Genomic DNA, 18,726 nt, shown 5'->3' on the forward strand with positions numbered 1-18,726 from the left:
GATCTGACCACATTCATGAGTGTTCAACGTAGATTCCTCAGGGCTGTGTAGAATGCTCCTTTCCGCATTTGTTATTGTGCCCCTGAGATCCTTTTGTGACATTCCCTAAATCTCTTACTGCATTATGCTACGGTATTTTGAGACGCTCCCTAACTAGCTGAAAAGGGAGTTTCACCCGCAAATCCTTGCTTGGCTTACTGTTTGGTTAGTGACCACGCCCCCTCTACTCAGCGTCCTGCTCCGTGAGGTTCCCGTAGCGTTCTAAGATCCTGTTTTGCCTTCCCGTTCCCGTTTTGCTCCTTTCCTGATCCTGTGGTATTTGTCATTTGATTTCCGGTATTTCTTTTCCTTGCCCGTTGTTTGTCTCTCCCGCTCTTTTCTGTAAACTTGCTCCTTTCCCGGCACCTCCTTCCCCGGTGCCTGTCTCTCCCTTCCGCCTTGTTTCCCTGTCGGTCCTTCACTCCCCGTTTCTATTAGTGAATCTGGCGCCTCAGCCTTGTATTTCTCGCCGGTCATTTCTGTCGTCTATTGCAGAGTGATCGAAGGGGTTCTGTATGTGTTTGTTTATGCGCTCCACTCCATCTTAAGTTTACGAGTGGAACGCTGGTACATCTCTCTCTTGTATTGTATTGTTATATGTACACCTGCTCCGCTCCGTCCTAAGTTTACGAGTTGGATGTGGTGTGTGTATTGTGGGTGTTGTTTGTGTTGTGTGTTATTTGTTCCTCACTCCGCTCTGTCTTAAGTTTATGAGCTGGAAGTGGGAGTGTCCGTGTCACTTTGTCTTTAGCTCTATAAGTGATACGAGCCTGTCATCAGCTGCTCTTGTGGCCCAGTCTTGCTCTGTCTTCAGTTTAAGAGCAGGACTGAAATTGTGTACCTTCTGCCTTGGAGGTTTCCTTGCTGGTAGTCACCCAGGTTCCCTTCTGTACCACCTGGTTCTCGACTTGACTGCTAGCTTAAAGCCCTGACACTCACCTGGTGAGGTAAGTGGAATGCTATGTTGAACACTTATGTATCAGTCCTGTAAATTACTGGTGAGGTTAGTATTGTTGTACATTTATTTCCAGCCATCTCCTGCCTTCGAGACTGCAGCTACATCGTCCTTGCTGGGGGAGAGTGGTATACTCCCTGGGAAAATTCCCCTCACACTTTTTGGTAGGAGCTGACTTTGAGCGAGTTATCTCTTCTCGCTTGGGTCGTTGTTGTCTGGAAGTGTGTGGGACATTCATCTTTGCTCCTGTGGATGAACATCCTCCTCTTCCGAGGGGGATCCTTGACATCAACTCCACACCATCCCCCAGGCTAAAACACTCCAGATGGGGCTCGATTTATTCCGCCATTTACTCTATCTATGCCCGCGGGGTGGCTATTCTTATACGTAGAGGATTAGATTGGAAGGAACAGGCTGTACATGTTGACCCAGAGGGCAGATTTGTTGTATTATACGGAACCTTACTGGGAAAACCATTGGTGTTGGCAGCGATGTATGGTCCAAATGTAGACGACCCGGATTTCCTCAGGTCTGTATGGGCGCAAATAGCATTGATGGATTGCTCTACTGTCATTTGGGGCGGAGACTTTAATGTTGTACCGAATGATGATTTGGACCGCAAGGGGGCATCAAGGCCGTTGCACCCACATGCCAGGCAGGCATTGCTAGACATTCTCCAGGAGGGCTTACTACTTGATATATGGAGGTCCAGGCACCCGACGGTCAGGGAGGGCACCTGTATTTCAAGTCACCATGCTGCCTAGTCGAGGCTGGATTACTGGCTGGTATCGCCTGATGTGGCTACATGGACAGTGAATGTATGTAATCAGGCTAGATCGCTCTCTGATCATGCCCCATGCCTATTAGAAATTAGAATACCAGATGCCCCCACTCGGGCCTTCACTTGGCGCTTACCGCCGCACGCTTTGTTAGACTCAGCATTCACTGAGGAAATAAGAGCAGACATAGTCCAATACTTTGAGACAAACGCGGGCTCAGTGTCAACGGAGTCTGTACTATGGGATGCATTTAAAGTGGTAATCAGGGGGCAGTGCATTGCACATCGGGCAGGGGTACTACAAACCATTAGAAATACATTAAGCAAGATTGAAGGTGAGCTGAAGGAGATGGAATCACGTTTCTGTGATAGTCCCATGCATGAATTAGCGGTTCAAATTAAGGCTAAACTTCTAGAATTTAATGAGGAGGCACAACGGGAGGTAACGTTCTTGGGCAAACAAGTAGAACCCCGCAGGTACGGGGAAGGTGATAGACCCAGCAGGACACTGGCTCGCCTCATCTCCACCAGATCGCAGTCCACATACGTACACTCCATTATGAACCCAGACGGGGAGATGGTGGTAGGTCAGGAAGCAGTTCTCCACACTTTCACAGAGTTCTACTCTAACCTGTACAAAACCAGACAAAATATGACTCCAGAATCCCTTGATACAATAGACTTGGTATGGTTTAACAACGCACACCGCAAATACATGGACGTCCCGATCACAGCCCAAGATATAGCTGCAGTCATAAAAAGTATGCTGTTAAATAAGGCCCCCTGGCCCTGATGGCCTCACGATAGCCTTTTATAAGACCTATGCTGAAGAACTTGCGCCGCGGCTGCATGAAGTGTTCACCGAGGCCCTTGAGATTGGAACTCTGCCTAAGTCCATGCGCGAAGCCCTGATAATAATGCTTTTAAAACCAGATAAAGACAGCCAGTTGCTAGATTCTTATAGACCCCTTTCCCTCATCAACGTGGATGTGAAAATCTACGCGAAATCATTGCCGACAGACTGCAGCCGTTGCTATCGATGGTGGCCCTGCCAGACCAATCAGGCTTCATACCGGGGCGCGCAACATCCCATAACTTAAGGACTATATTCTCGGGGTTGCACTACCTTCACCCAACGGTACAAGCAGCGGTAGTGTTTTTGGACGCTACTAAAGCCTTCGACTCGCTAGATTGGCCTTATTTATTCAGGATTCTAAGTAGGATGGGATTCAGTCCACTTTTCATTAATCTAATACAACTGTTTGTAACGACCAGATTTTCGGACCAGATAGAATCAGCTCACCAAGACACCACCATCCCGGCCGATACGAATCCACCTCCCTCCTCAAGACCTACTTACCTCGGTACCTGGGTACCTACCTGGGGATGGGGAATTAGCAATATACAAGCTTAGATCATCAAAAATACCACCAAATCAATAGGGATTACTAGAAACAATCACTAATTGCTACAGAATTCCATATTCTACACCACACTCATACCTTATAGTCTTGCGGCAACTCAGGCCCAGACTTTGCTACCCTCCTCCTCATAGTGAAGGGGGGCAGTTCTGATCACTTACCATTACACACTGACCGCAATCAGTGCTCACGCAAGCCACAATCCTGTGGGTATACACACCGTATCCTCCTGGTGCTCTCTCTCAAGCCGCAATCCTTCGGGTATACACACCGTATCCTCCCGGTGCTCATGCTGCCGTCACAATCAGGTGACGATACACACCGTATCCCCCCGATGCTCTCAATCGCGCCGCTACACAACGGCAATCACTGTCCTATTGATACCTTCAACTCTCTCTCTCTCTCTATTGGGAAGTTTCTCTATATATCTAATATCTACTGGGAATGAATGTCATATTTTATGTGATAGATAGACAGTTCAATCCTCTCACACAAGAATGGCCAAATCACGGTATGCAAAGGTTATTCTCTGATTTAGGCGCTCCCTTGCTCAGTTACCACTTACCCGGACGGGAAACGCATCCGTCCACATAACAGCATCTGACTAGAAGAAAGGCTAGTCTCATCTTAATGATAACATTTGCACAGTGGTTCATTAAGAACTGGGGTCCCTTTATTACCCAATAGCAAATTATAACAACAATATAATACTACAATATAACATACAGCCTGAAAAGCAAAGGAAAGAATTAGAATATGTGTGTGCACTCTAATAAGAAAGGGTCGACGTCACCTTATGAGTACGAAGTCTGGACTCAGTTGTCATCTGGGTTCCCTTCTCGTCTGTGCCTTGGCTCATCTTAGGATCACCCCTGCAGTCACGGATACACGTCTGCACCGCTATTCTCTGTCTCCTCTGCTCCCCTCCAAGTCACTGGAACCTCTCTCTTGTTCTCTGTTTCATCTGTCTCACTCTCGTCGTTCTGCACTACTCCTCTCTCCTCTCGATCACGGACTATCTTTACCTTCCAACTTCGATCTTATAAATCAGTTCCTGCCACTCTAGTATTCGTTCGCTCCACTAACTTCTTCACTCTGCATGCTCTGATCTCAGTATTAAAGCTCACCAACTGCTCCAACTAAAGTAACTTCAATCTTTCTGAGAGATTATCAGCCTTCGGTCTTTTCGGACTTCAAAATGGTGACTGTCTGCTCCAAGTTGATTAACTGCAAAAATGCTAACGACTAGCTGCCGTCTACTAACTGACTGAATGAACTCTCCTCCTCTCTGTACTTCGCTAATATAGAACCCTGTTCATGCATGGAAATGTCCAGCCAGTAACCTGCCGCCCACCAATTTCTTGTACCACCCCATGCCAAGGACACGTTCTCAGCCGGCAGGCCTGATGTTGCGTCTTCGACACGAAGAAAAATACAGTCTTTCGATAAGGGCCAGCCCGAGCCGGTTCTCTCCAAGCGAACAACACCTTATAACTAAAACATCACATTTGACCTAAAAGCATCTCAAGCAGCCGAGGCAGAAAGAAAGATCGAGTCTCTACAAGGCCCGAAGTCAGCATAAATATGAATAACTCCATCAGGAACATACTAGTAACCTTACAAAAGGCCGAAATAATACCAATACTAAGGAATCTATCCCCTAACATAAGCTTATAGGCCCTAGAATAGAGAAAAGAATAGGGAATTATGTCAAGTATCTTGTAAATAGGCCAAATCTAAGGCTCTATTATAATGATAGTAGGCTAAAGTCACCTTGACTCAAAAATAGAACAAAAACCCGGTCAGAACACTGTTGTATACTTCCCCTACAGCGAGAGTACAGGTGAACGGATTATTATATTATCAGAAGCGAGCTCAGCTTCCGCTCCTGTATGCACCGGCTATCCCGTTGAGATGCAACCCTAGGCTGCCCTGCTGTTCCGATGCCGACCAGCCCAACACCGCAGAAGTGAAGAACGTCCCAATCCTCTACCCTCACCGTGACCCCCAACACCCGCGACCAAAACGGATGGTGGAGAACACGACACCGGGAGAAGGTGGGTAACAAAACAAGGGAACCCAAGGTTTTGGGGAACACAGCTCATCTCCTCTGGCTTCTTGGCAGCTGACAGCTTGACACAAACGAGACCGCTATAAATGAAAAAAGGGACAAGATTAAACACACCCCTACTAATAATACCAGTGCCAAGTACACACACGAACTACCGACCTCCCTGCTTACCCCAGTTAACAAACGGGAGTGGCTTGATACAAAACAGGACTTCTTCCACTCCAATGCAATCGTATTGGTTGTTTCTTGCGTAACCCCAGACCAACCACGCCCCCTCGGGAAACACCGAGAATGTCAAAGGGGGTAGAATTCACAATCTTAAGACTAAAAAAGGGCAGGGGAAAAAAGGCATCGAGGGAATTCGAAAGACACCCAAAAAAAACCTGGAATCTAAAAAAGAACACAAAGGTAGCACAAAAAACGGCCGTTATTCAGCTCCTTCGTGAAACCACCCAAACACAACGTACAACAAGATGGTTTGGATACAAAAAAGGGTAAATAACGGGACGCCAGAACTCATAGGAAACGCAGCCGCGAATCCCAGAACGTCACCGAATAACAAAAACAGGTCCCCAATAAGGGTTCAGTAATGCCCAATGGAATATGAAACAGGGTAACAGGAAAGAAAGGGATCAAAACCCAGCACTGGAAAAGACCGCTGGAACAGGACTCGAAGGAAAGGGAACAAGGCAGAACCGCAGGAACAGGAAACACACGGCAAGGGACCAATGAAGAAACCAAGCACCTGTTTCCTGTTGGCAGCCCGCTTATAAAGCAAGCCCTAGGGAGCATCCATAAATTCGCATATGCACTTGGCACTTTAAGCTAAATCCGCTGAACGGGGAACTAGACAGAAGGCACCCTTGAACCCCAACAGTACCCCCTCCCGAATGCCTTCTTACAGGCCTAGGTTTTCCAGTGTGTAGGCGATGAAACAGACAAACCAACCAGGCAGCATTCACCCTACTCGCCTGAACCCATGAACGGTCCTCTGGGGGATAACCCTTCCAGTCAATAAGGTAATACAGCCGTCCCTTCGTCCGCTTGGAATTCAAAACAGAATTAACCTCGTACTCCACGTTATCATCAATCAAAACAGGAGGAGGAGGTGGCAATTCTTGAGAAGTGGTGACATACGGCTTCAACAAAGAGGTATGAAATACAGGATGAATACTATACTCAGCCGGTAAAGTCAACCTGGTTGCAACTGGTTTCACCACTTTCTGGACAGGAAAGGGACCCACAAACCGAGGCTGTAATTTTCTGGGCCCGGCAACTTCAGATTCTTTGTTGCAAGCCAAACCCTATCTCCAACTGAATACAGAGGAGCTGGCCGTCTATGCCTGTCTGCCTGTACCTTCATGGCTTTCTTGGACTCAAATAGTTGCTGTTGGGCTTTCTTCCAGATGTCAATCAACCCCCTACTCAGGGAATCCACTGCTGGCACCCTCTCAGATGACTGAATAGGAATTGTCTTGGAATGGAACCCCATCGAACAATAAAACGGTGACATGCTTAACGCTGAGTGCATGCTGTTATTATATGCAAACTCAGCCACAAGAAGGGCTTGAACCCAACTGCCCGTCAGTGACGTTAGCAGACAACGCAAATACTGCTCCATGGTTTGATGGGTGCGTTCTGTTTGCCCGTCGCTTTGTGGATGGTAAGCTGTCGACAAACGTACTTCCATCTTTAATGACCGACACAGGGCAGTCCAAAAATGTGAAACAAACTGTGTCCCTCTATCTGAAACGATGGCAGTAGGCCACCCATGCAATCGAATCACTTGGGCCATAAACACATCAGCCAGTTCTCTAGATGTAGGTAACCCTGGTAAGTGAACAAGTGGGCCGTTTTAGTAAATAAATCCACTACCACTAGAATGGCCGTAAACCCTAAATCCAGCGGCAAATCGGTCACGAAGTCCATACTGACCGAATGCCAGGGGGAGGGAGGCACTGGCAAAGGGTGCAACAACCCAGATGGAGACATGTGCGAGGACTTACTAACAGCACACACCGGGCATGAAGCCACAAATACCTGTACATCATGGGCCAGAGACTTCCACCAAAACCAACGCATACACAGCTCTTTGGTCTTATTGACCCCCGGATGCCCAACCAAGGACGATGAATGACAATATGTAAGAACCAGTGTACGCAAATCAGGGGGCACAAACAACTTCTTTGTCTGATACAATAACCCATCCTTTAATGTGATCCCAGGTTCCGACAGACACGGAGCCAGATCCAAATGTTTCATTTCATCCTGCACTTTAACCATAAATTCATCTATGGAGGCACAACCAACTATCTTATCACTGGGAATCATAAGACAGGACTCCTCCATCATGCTTCCCTGTGACGGATCCGCATTAATCCGAGATAATGCATCAGATTTCCCCTGCTGAGCAGCTGGCCTATACGTGATGGTAAAATCGTATTCATTAAAAAATAGCACCCATCTCATCTGTCTTGGAGTCAAAGCCCTAGCGGACCGGAAAAACTCCAAGTTCTTATGATCCGTATAGATAGTAATGGGGTGACGAGCCCCCCAAAGATAATGGCGCCATTCCTCAAAAGACAGCTTTATGGCCAATAGCTCCCTCTCGGCTACCGTATAATTCTGCTCAGCCGGTAGTAGTTTCTTTGAGAAAAACGCAATTGGATGCATCAACCCAGATTCACTGTCACCTGAGACAACACGCCTCCAACGGCTAGCTGGGACGCATCCACCTCTACGTAAAACGAAAGGGCAGGATCAGGATACATCAACACAGGAGCAGATGTAAAAAGCCCGATCAATCTTTCCAAAGCCAACTGTGCTGCAGGCGTCCACTCAAACACCACTCCCTTCTTCAACAACGAAGTCATAGGCAAAACAATAACAGAGAAATGACTGATAAAATGCCTGTAGAAGTTGGCGAAACCAAGTAGCACCTGTATATCCTTAACACATGTGGGTATGGGCCAGTTGACAATAGCTTCAATCTTCCAGGGATCCATCTTAATACCATCCACAGAAATCAAGAATCCCAAAAACTCAACATGTGTCGCACCAAATGTGCATTTATCCAGCTTGACAAATAAACGGTGTTCCAATAACTTAGACAAAACCTGCAAAACATGAGCATCATGTTCCTCAAAGGACGGGGAAAAAACCAAAATGTAATCAATGTAAACAATCACACTGATATCCAAAAACTCACGCAAAACCTCGTTAATAAAAAACTGAAAAGCTGCAGGGGCGTTACACAAACCAAAAGGCATAACACAATATTCAAACAAACCAAACTTGGTACGGAACGCCATTTTCCATTCGTCGCCCTCACGGACGCGAACAAGATGGTAAGCACCTCTTAAATCAAGGTTTGTGAACACCTTGGCATGTGGCAGCTGATCTAACAACACAGGTATGAGAGGTAATGGGTACTTGTTCTTTATTGTGACTTTATTCAACACTCTGTAGTCCACACAAGCGCGAAGATCACCCTCCTTCTTCAGTATAAAAAATATGGAGGATGATACAGGCAAAGAAGAAGGTGGAATAAACCTATTCTTTAACATCTCATCCAAATACTGCCGTAGATGTTTCTCCTCCAGCTCCGACAACGCATAAGCCCTACTACAGGGACAAATGGCCCCCGGAACCAAATCAATATGGCAATCAAAAGCCCTGTGTGGTGGCAATACATTTTCCTGATCCTTATCAAACACCTCCTTGTATGCCACAAATGAAGGAGGCAAACTGTTCTGAACGCAACCAGTCGCAGCACAAGACGACGGAGACACCCAATCAGTCCCCTCACAATAACAGAGAAGAAGGCAATACTCCGAATCAAGCGTGACCAACCTCCACGCCCAATCGATTCTGAGATTATGGGCCTGTAACCAGGGCACCCCGAGTACCACCCCAAAAGCTGGTGCGGCTATCAGATCGAAACAGACGGTCTCAGAATGCCCATTATCGAATGTCATCAACAGGGGTTTGGTTTGTCGAACAATCGACCCAGAGGTTAACTCCGAGCCGTCAATAGCCCTCACGGGTTCAGGTTGTCTTTTCATAACACAGGGAACCATCAACTTCTCGGCCAACCCGATGTCCATAAAGTTCCCTGTGGCCCCACAATCCAATAACACCGACTACCACTTGATGAGTAAGCGAAGCAAGCCGATACCGTGAAACGATGCGGTACTCTTTGAACCGCCCCTTGTATATCATATGGATTACAAAATTCACTCTCAAGGACAGAAGGTCTCTCACACCCCCTTCCCACGAAAGTCACAGCCTTATTCACCGGTATCCGGGACGGTTTCACTGGACACTCTCGAGGGAAGTGTCCACCCCTCCCACAAAATAAACACAACTGCAACAAGCGTCTCCGCTCCTTTTCCTCCTTGGATAAGGGATCCTGCACCCCACCCAAAGGCATAGGTTCGGGATCTGTTTTTACACCCTCATTCTCTGGTGTTTCTCTCTTGGTTACAGTTGTCTTAGGGGGTTGAAACCTGATCTTTTCCCCTTTTCTTTCACTCATTCGATGGTTGAGTTTTACCACCAAATCGTTGAACTCAACACAATCTCCGGGGGATCTACAACCTGTGAAACTATATCTTTTAAGTCCTCGCACAAGCCCTGATAAAATAAAGAGGTTCTTTTTGCCATGGGCCATTGCATCTCTGCTACTAGGCGATTAAAAGTAGCCACATAACCCGGAAGATCCTGCTTCCCCTGCCGTAGCTTTAACAATTCAACATCGCTTGCCTGCATGAACGCATGCTTAGCAAACAGACTATGCATCTGGATCTTAAAGGCCGGGAAACTACTTAACACAGCGTCATTGCTCCTGACTAAGGGGACCACCCAGTTAGCAGCAGTACCCGAGAGATATGAAATCACAAACACTACCTTAGTAGTATCGTCAGGAAAAGCGGTTGGTCGACACATAAAGTGCAAATGGCACTGGTTCCTGAAAATAGCATATCTGCTACTGTCCCCGGGAAACCTCTCTGGAGCTGCGAGAGGTACCGGCACAGGAGTATTCACTGTAACTGACAAAGGAGAAGAAGACCTACTCTGCCCCCCACTCCTCTCATATTTAAATGCGGCTGGTTGAATCAAGGGGGGCCTAGCCTTTACTGAGGGATCCCTCCCTCTTCTCTCAGTTCTTTCCTTCACCTCACTCAGTGTCACCCGTAACTCCTGATTCTCCTGACGCAGGGAATGAACTTCACCCAGCATGAGTGGTAAGGCCTGCATAAATTCCTGCTTCGTAGAAGCACCCCCCCCCCTCTGCCTCCTCAACCATTCTTCACTCGGGCGGTGTATTAATTTGTGGGCTTGGTTTTCTGTTCCGATGCCGACCAGCCCAACACCGCAGGAGTGAAGAACGTCCCAATCCTCTACCCTCACCGTGACCCCAAACACCCGCGACCAAAACGGATGGTGGAGAACACGACACCGGGAGAAGGTGGGTAACAAAACAAGGGAACCCAAGGTCTTGGGGAACACAGCTCGACTCCTCTGGTTTCTTGGCAGCTGACAGCTTGACACAGACGAGACCGCTATAAATGAAAAAAGGGACAAGATTAAACACACCCCTAATAATAATACCAGTGCCAAGTACACACACAAACTACCAACCTCCCTGCTTACCCCAGTTAACAAACAGGAGTGGCTTGATACAAATCAGGACTTCTTCCACTCCACTGCAATCATGTTGGTTGTTTCTTGCGTAACCTCAGACCAACCACGCCCCCTCGGGAAACACCGAGAAAGTCAAAGGGGGTGGAATTCACAATCTTAAGACAAAAAAAGGGGCAGGGGAAAAAAGGTATCGAGGGAATTCGAAAGACACCCAAAAAAACCCTGGAATCTAAAAAAGAACACGAAGGTAGCACAAAAACGGCCGTTATTCAGCTCCTTCATGAAACCACCCAAACACAACGTACAACAAGATGGTTTGGATACAAAGAAGGGTAAATAACAGGATGCCAGAACTCATAGGAAACGCAGCTGCGAATCCCAGAATGTCACCGAATAACAAAAACAGGTCCCCAATAAGGGTTCAGTAATGCCCAAAGGAATATGAAACAGGGTAACAGGAAAGAAAGGGATCAAAACCCAGCACTGGAAAAAACCGCTGGAACAGGACTCGATGGAAAGGGAACAAGGCAGAACCACAGGAACAGGAAACACACGGCAAGAACCAATGAAGAAACCAAGCACCTGTTTCCTGTTGGCAGCCCCCTTATAAGGCGAGCCGTATGGAGCATCCATAAATTCGCATATGCACTTAGCACTTAAGCTAAATCCGCTGAACGGGGAACTAGACAGAAGGCACCAGGCCCCCTTGAACCCCAACACCTGCTTGGCTGTAAGTGAAGGGGATATCTCTATACGTGGAGCACCATTGCGTACATTTGCTGATTTATACCCGATTGGCACGTTTCAGGACCCCCAATCAGGTGGCGACGACGAGCCCCTGACCTTCAATGATCTTTTTACCTACCATAAGCTGAAAATGTCCTGTAAGGCTTTCTGGGGGCAGTTTCCTGAAGAACCTCCACAATTGCAGGCGCTCCAAAACTTGCTCGCTAGGGCATTCCCCAAAAAACTGGTCTCTAGATTGTATAACAGTATGCAGTTGCAAGCCCCTATTGTGGTACCAACATCCATGCAGGCATGGAATGCGGAACTAGAGGAGCCTTTGACAGAAGATCAGTGGTCCTTTTGCTGTAAACAACTCACTGAGCTATCACTAACTATAGACTCCGGCAAATCCATTTCAAGTTCTTACACAGATTTTACCGAACACCAGTCTATCTGCACCGCATGGGACTGAGAGATGACACTAACTGCTGGAAGTGTGGTGCCGAGCAAGCTTCTTTCTTGCATGTCGCCTGGAGTTGCCCAAGGCTTGCTGAATATTGGTCCGACATTTTTTCTGCTATTAATCAGATCCTCCTTAGAGCAGATGACCCTTCCTCGGCTCTTGGATTGTTGGGGTATGTAATTGATACTGCACCTAATAATCGTAAACTTCATGCCTTTCTGATTCTCTACGCTAGGTGACAGGTGGCTGTACTCTGGGGTCGTAGGTCATTGCCTAAATTTGATGCATGGTTAGCAGACGTTACTTATGGCCATACGCAACTAGATAGCTATCTGCTTCCCGACCCAGGGACATTTGGGAGCCATTCCTGCGCCGGTCGAGTGCCAGAGCAAGCACCCCCAACTCTGAACAGTCTCCCTCTGGGGTGGCAGGCGATGCTACTGGATAAAAAGATGGTCTATTTGGGTCTTTGGCTGCATGTTGAGGCCCTGCTTGCTGTTTGTTGCACAGGAATATGTAATTGTGATGTCTCAGTGTTAATTAGGTTTCCGAACACTGTGTGCACTTCTGTTTGTGAATATCTCTGCATATGCCTTGATAAGTAATGTGTGTCCCCTCGCTAGCTGTATTGGACTGTGCAGCATGTCCGGGGAAAATGGCAATGGTTGACTGCAAAGACTGGACATGTAATGACTACGTGCGTTGATCTACCTCCGATTTACTTACAGCACTGAGTTTAGTTTGTATTGGTCTAGTTTAGTTGTTGCCAGCGGGGGGAAATTAGGGGGTAAAACAAGAAAATGTACAAATCCTATGAGACCTTCATTGCAGTGTAATATCTTGATTTTGCATGCTCTTAGGCAGTTCTAATTACTTATGCAACTGTGATGTAATAAATGTGCAACTTTGAATAAACAAATACAAAAAAAAGCACTTTTCCTATGGAAACGTGGTCCTAAGTTTAACTACCCAGTGGCAAGTCTTTGCTTGCACAATTTAATTTTTATTGTGGCAAATGGTACGAAAGAATGTTTTCTATTAGCCTATGTGCGCGTAGTCACTTTATTGAAGGCGTGCAGGATGTAAACTATGTTACTGCAGTGGTGTTGATGGTATTCAACCTTGACATCCACAAACTGCAAAAACCCTTTCATTGATGTATTTTAGAAAGCATGCAGGATAATGTAGTATGGCAAGACTACCAGGGAACATTCAACCAGCATATAAAGCCCCTTATCACTTACCTTCATGATATTTTTTACCTAACATTGAAAGACCGCAATAGTTTTTTAAAAAAATGGTTAAGAAATAACTTTATGGATAACTGGAGAAATGTGTGAAATGAACACGGAACTTGTTGGCAGGACGCCATTGGACGGATTTTCTAGTGACGTATGAGATGTCCGGACTTCTGTGAGGCGATATTGTTTTGCAACGTTGTGGCCTGAGAACACTTAAATGACACTTGTTACATAGGATGGACTGTACATCCAATCGAATAACAGAAGTATGAACTGTGATCATTATTAATGGTCAATAATGGGTAACATCTAATATGTATTACAGCTTGCTCATTGAATGCACGTAGGAACATTGTATTATTATAGATTATGACTGTTAGAAACAGCATTTATGCAGGAATTGTTGTTTGACAAAAGCCACGGCCAGGGGCTGCTGGTGACATTTGAAAGTGGTGAGGCGTAAACTAATTTGCATATTGCACCGCAGCGATTGAGCGCAGCGAGCGAGCCCGAACCACCTTGCATCCATCCATACATCATTCATGCATCCACCCATCTATCCACCCACCCACCATCCATACATCATTCATGCATCCACCCATCCATCCATCATGCATCCACACATCATGCATGCATGCATCCATACATCATTCATACATCCACCCATACATCCACCCACCCATCCTGCATCCATACATCATTCATGCACCCACCCATCCACCCATCCATCCATCATGCATCCACCCATCATGCATGCATCCATGCATCCACCCATCCACCCACCCACCCACCCTGCATACATCATTCATTCATGCATCCACCCATCCATCCATCATGCATCCGCCCATCATGTATGCATGCATCCATACATCATTTATGCATCCACCCATCCATCCACCCAACCATCCTGCATCCATACATCATTCATTCATGCACCCACCCATCCATCCATCCACCCATCCATCATGCATCCACCCACCCATCCTGCATCCATACATCATTCATTCATGCATCCATCCATCCATCCAGCATCCACCCATCATGCAAGCATCCATGTAAATGTAAATGTATTGGCATTTATATAGCGCACTACTTACCCGGTGGGTCACAAGGCGCTTTGACCGCTGCGAAACCCTTCCTGGCTTCCCTGAGAGATGGTCCCTTAATGGGTATCTCCAGGGTGAGACCAGGCATCCCCGGCGGTCTGGTGGGGCCGTTAGTGAAGATGAGGCAAGCTAATGTCCAGAGTTGCCGAGTGTGATCGCTGATCAGAGTGGACACCGAGGCGAGAGAATTATCAAGTCCGCTGACGCTGGTCCAGAAACCTGCCGCGCCGGGAATCGAACCCTGGTCCCGGTCCGTCCTCTGCTCTCGGGTCTGCCGCCTCTACATCATTCATACATCATTCAGGCATCTGTCCATCCATCCATCCAACAAGTCCCCCAAAACAACTGACTTAGGGGGACTTGATTTAGTTTTCAGGCACGTAAATAACATTCCTGTAAACATTGTAAAAACATCTAGACGTTTGTTCAACTGAACACACTCTAGGACGCTGAATCCATCACACTGAGATTCTGTCACGATAAGGAAGACCCTCCGGCGTTTCCAATACAAGAACTTCACGAAGTGTAAACACAGCACACATTACTACTGCAGTAGTTATTTTTGAAAACATTATGGCAGGATTAAAATAATGGATCTGGTGGCAGAGTAGATAACTTCAAAATGTTTCTGACGTGTTCCTTTCAGTCACCACAAATGTGTAGAGAGTCACGGCCGGCATGAATCCGGGTGGTACGCGCGGGGGTGGGTGTGTATTTAATTACATTTTTACAAACAAATAAACTTACCAGGGTGAGGAATCTCCTCTGCCGGTCCCGCCGCGCATCCCGTCTCCGAGTCCTCTCAAGGCAAGTGGCAAATCATGAGACTGGATGTGACTCAAAGGCAGCTACTCAACTGTATCCTGCCTGTTGACAGGGCATGGGGCGGCCATACATCACCGCCTGTGCAGGATCCTATCTTCAGGCTCCTGTACTACATTAGGCATGCGCAGCATGCCTAATGTAATGTCAATGGAGCGGGGGGGCTGAAATTAAAAGCGCCCCTTGCAGATGCGCAGTCGGAGTCTGCTGGACTCCTGCTGCTCTCGCCTGGTGCACGAAACCGGTCCCCGGGAGCTTGTTTCCTTCCCAGTGTAAGAATTGGCTTCTGTAGTTTGGTTTGTCCTGTTCCCATCATGCACTGGGACAGGAACAGACTAATTTGCATACAGCCAGGTTCTGAAACTGGGATGGTGCAGTGAGCTAAAAAACGGTGTTGGATCTAGCCCTGATCTTTTGACTGGGTGAGAGCTTTCTGCTTAATTCAGAGACTCTGTCCCTCACCACCCCTTTTTGTAATTATTTTTGTCCACCCTAAGCGTGGAAGGGTATTCTCAGATGTGAGACCCTTGCTCATTGCACCATCAGGATTCAAGCAAACCGGGCCGAAGACGGCTGTAATGCCAGAAACCGGTCCCCGGGAGCTTGTTTCCTTCCCAGTGTAAGAATTGGCTTCTGTAGTTTGGTTTGTCCTGTTCCCATCATGCACTGGGACAGGAACAGACTAATTTGCATACAGCCAGGTTCTGAAACTGGGATGGTGCAGTGAGCTAAAAAACGGTGTTGGATCTAGCCCTGATCTTTTGACTGGGTGAGAGCTTTCTGCTTAATTCAGAGACTCTGTCCCTCACCACCCCTTTTTGTAATTATTTTTGTCCACCCTAAGCGTGGAAGGGTATTCTCAGATGTGAGACCCTTGCTCATTGCACCATCAGGATTCAAGCAAACCGGGCCGAAGACGGCTGTAATGCCAGAAACCGGTCCCCGGGAGCTTGTTTCCTTCCCAGTGTAAGAATTGGCTTCTGTAGTTTGGTTTGTCCTGTTCCCATCATGCACTGGGACAGGAACAGACTAATTTGCATACAGCCAGGTTCTGAAACTGGGATGGTGCAGTGAGCTAAAAAACGGTGTTGGATCTAGCCCTGATCTTTTGACTGGGTGAGAGCTTTCTGCTTAATTCAGAGACTCTGTCCCTCACCACCCCTTTTTGTAATTATTTTTGTCCACCCTAAGCGTGGAAGGGTATTCTCAGATGTGAGACCCTTGCTCATTGCACCATCAGGATTCAAGCAAACCGGGCCGAAGACGGCTGTAATGCCAGAAACCGGTCCCCGGGAGCTTGTTTCCTTCCCAGTGTAAGAATTGGCTTCTGTAGTTTGGTTTGTCCTGTTCCCATCATGCACTGGGACAGGAACAGACTAATTTGCATACAGCCAGGTTCTGAAACTGGGATGGTGCAGTGAGCTAAAAAACGGTGTTGGATCTAGCCCTGATCTTTTGACTGGGTGAGAGCTTTCTGCTTAATTCAGAGACTCTGTCCCTCACCACCCCTTTTTGTAATTATTTTTGTCCACCCTAAGCGTGGAAGGGTATTCTCAGATGTGAGACCCTTGCTCATTGCACCATCAGGATTCAAGCAAACCGGGCCGAAGACGGCTGTAATGCCAGAAACCGGTCCCCGGGAGCTTGTTTCCTTCCCAGTGTAAGAATTGGCTTCTGTAGTTTGGTTTGTCCTGTTCCCATCATGCACTGGGACAGGAACAGACTAATTTGCATACAGCCAGGTTCTGAAACTGGGATGGTGCAGTGAGCTAAAAAACGGTGTTGGATCTAGCCCTGATCTTTTGACTGGGTGAGAGCTTTCTGCTTAATTCAGAGACTCTGTCCCTCACCACCCCTTTTTGTAATTATTTTTGTCCACCCTAAGCGTGGAAGGGTATTCTCAGATGTGAGACCCTTGCTCATTGCACCATCAGGATTCAAGCAAACCGGGCCGAAGACGGCTGTAATGCCAGAAACCGGTCCCCGGGAGCTTGTTTCCTTCCCAGTGTAAGAATTGGCTTCTGTAGTTTGGTTTGTCCTGTTCCCATCATGCACTGGGACAGGAACAGACTAATTTGCATACAGCCAGGTTCTGAAACTGGGATGGTGCAGTGAGCTAAAAAACGGTGTTGGATCTAGCCCTGATCTTTTGACTGGGTGAGAGCTTTCTGCTTAATTCAGAGACTCTGTCCCTCACCACCCCTTTTTGTAATTATTATGGGGCAGCCATACATCACCGCCTGTGCAGGATCCTATCTTCAGGCTCCTGTACTACATTAGGCATGCGCAGCATGCCTAATGTAATGTCAATGGAGCGGGGGGCTGAAATTAAAAGCGCCCCTTGCAGATGCGCAGTCGGAGTCTGCTGGACTCCTGCTGCTCTCGCCTGGTGCACGTTTGTAGTGGAATGACGACTGACTGTGCTCATGCGCAGTTGAATCTGTGAAGCAGCTGCCAGCACAGGCAGGAAATGTAAACAGACGAATTTCGTCTGCCGTCTGTTTACATTTCCTGCTGTCCGTGGGCAGTTTTGCTTGTTGAATCTGCCTAGTGGGGCGCTGCCCCGACGCCCCTATGGACCAGCCGCACCTGGCCACGGCTAATAATTATACTAGTGTATGAACTTTTCAAAATGGTGGCCAAAGTCGAACAATATGTATTGGTTTGCATTGGGCTGTTAGTCCTCTGTTCACATGTAGACAGTATAATTGGTGGAGTGTTTTGTAAACATTTTGTACACGTGATCAAGGCGTCTGCCGAAACATGTTGTGTTTGCTTTGGACGATTAACACCTTAGCTGCGGCGCAATTCCCTCCCCAGTGCTGCGCTGTCCATTCGAACTAGTGCTGAATGAACGTTCAATGGACGTGCGCAGCACTAGGGAGGTAGTGCTGCCGTCGGCCAACGCTCCGAGGCAGCACTTAAGGGGTTAAAATATCAACTTGTATTGAATATCCGTGTGTCTGGGCGTTCTATATATATATATATTTAGGACCACATTTTTTGTTTTGCCAATAACGTTATAGCCGCTTGACAAATCTTTACGAAATATTAAAAAAGTTTCCCTTTTCGCTTCAGCTACTGTGTTGAAAGTTTCAGGGGGATCTGTCAAGTGGGGGTTGAGAAAAAAAGGGGTTCCCATTTCATGTTTTCCCCATGATATCTCTATGGAGATTTTCCATTTTTTCAACACGACTACACCCCTGACTGCTGAACGGAATCACACCAAATTTGGCAGAAAGCTAGATGTTGGTCCAGAAAGTGTACTTTTTGTGATTTGGTGTAAATCAGTTCAGTAGTGAAGTGTCATTGCATGGAGTGTCGTCAAGTATAATGTCAAGTATAATGTAGTCAAGTAGAGTGTCGTAGATTGGCATAGAGTAGTATAGACTGGAGTGTCGCGCAGTGGGGTGTTACCGGGTACCATCTCGTAGACTGGCATTGAGTGGAGTTGAGAG

This window comes from Lissotriton vulgaris, chromosome 7 (assembly GCF_964263255.1).
Source record: "Lissotriton vulgaris chromosome 7, aLisVul1.2, whole genome shotgun sequence".
In the NCBI taxonomy this organism is placed as follows: domain Eukaryota; kingdom Metazoa; phylum Chordata; class Amphibia; order Caudata; family Salamandridae; genus Lissotriton; species Lissotriton vulgaris.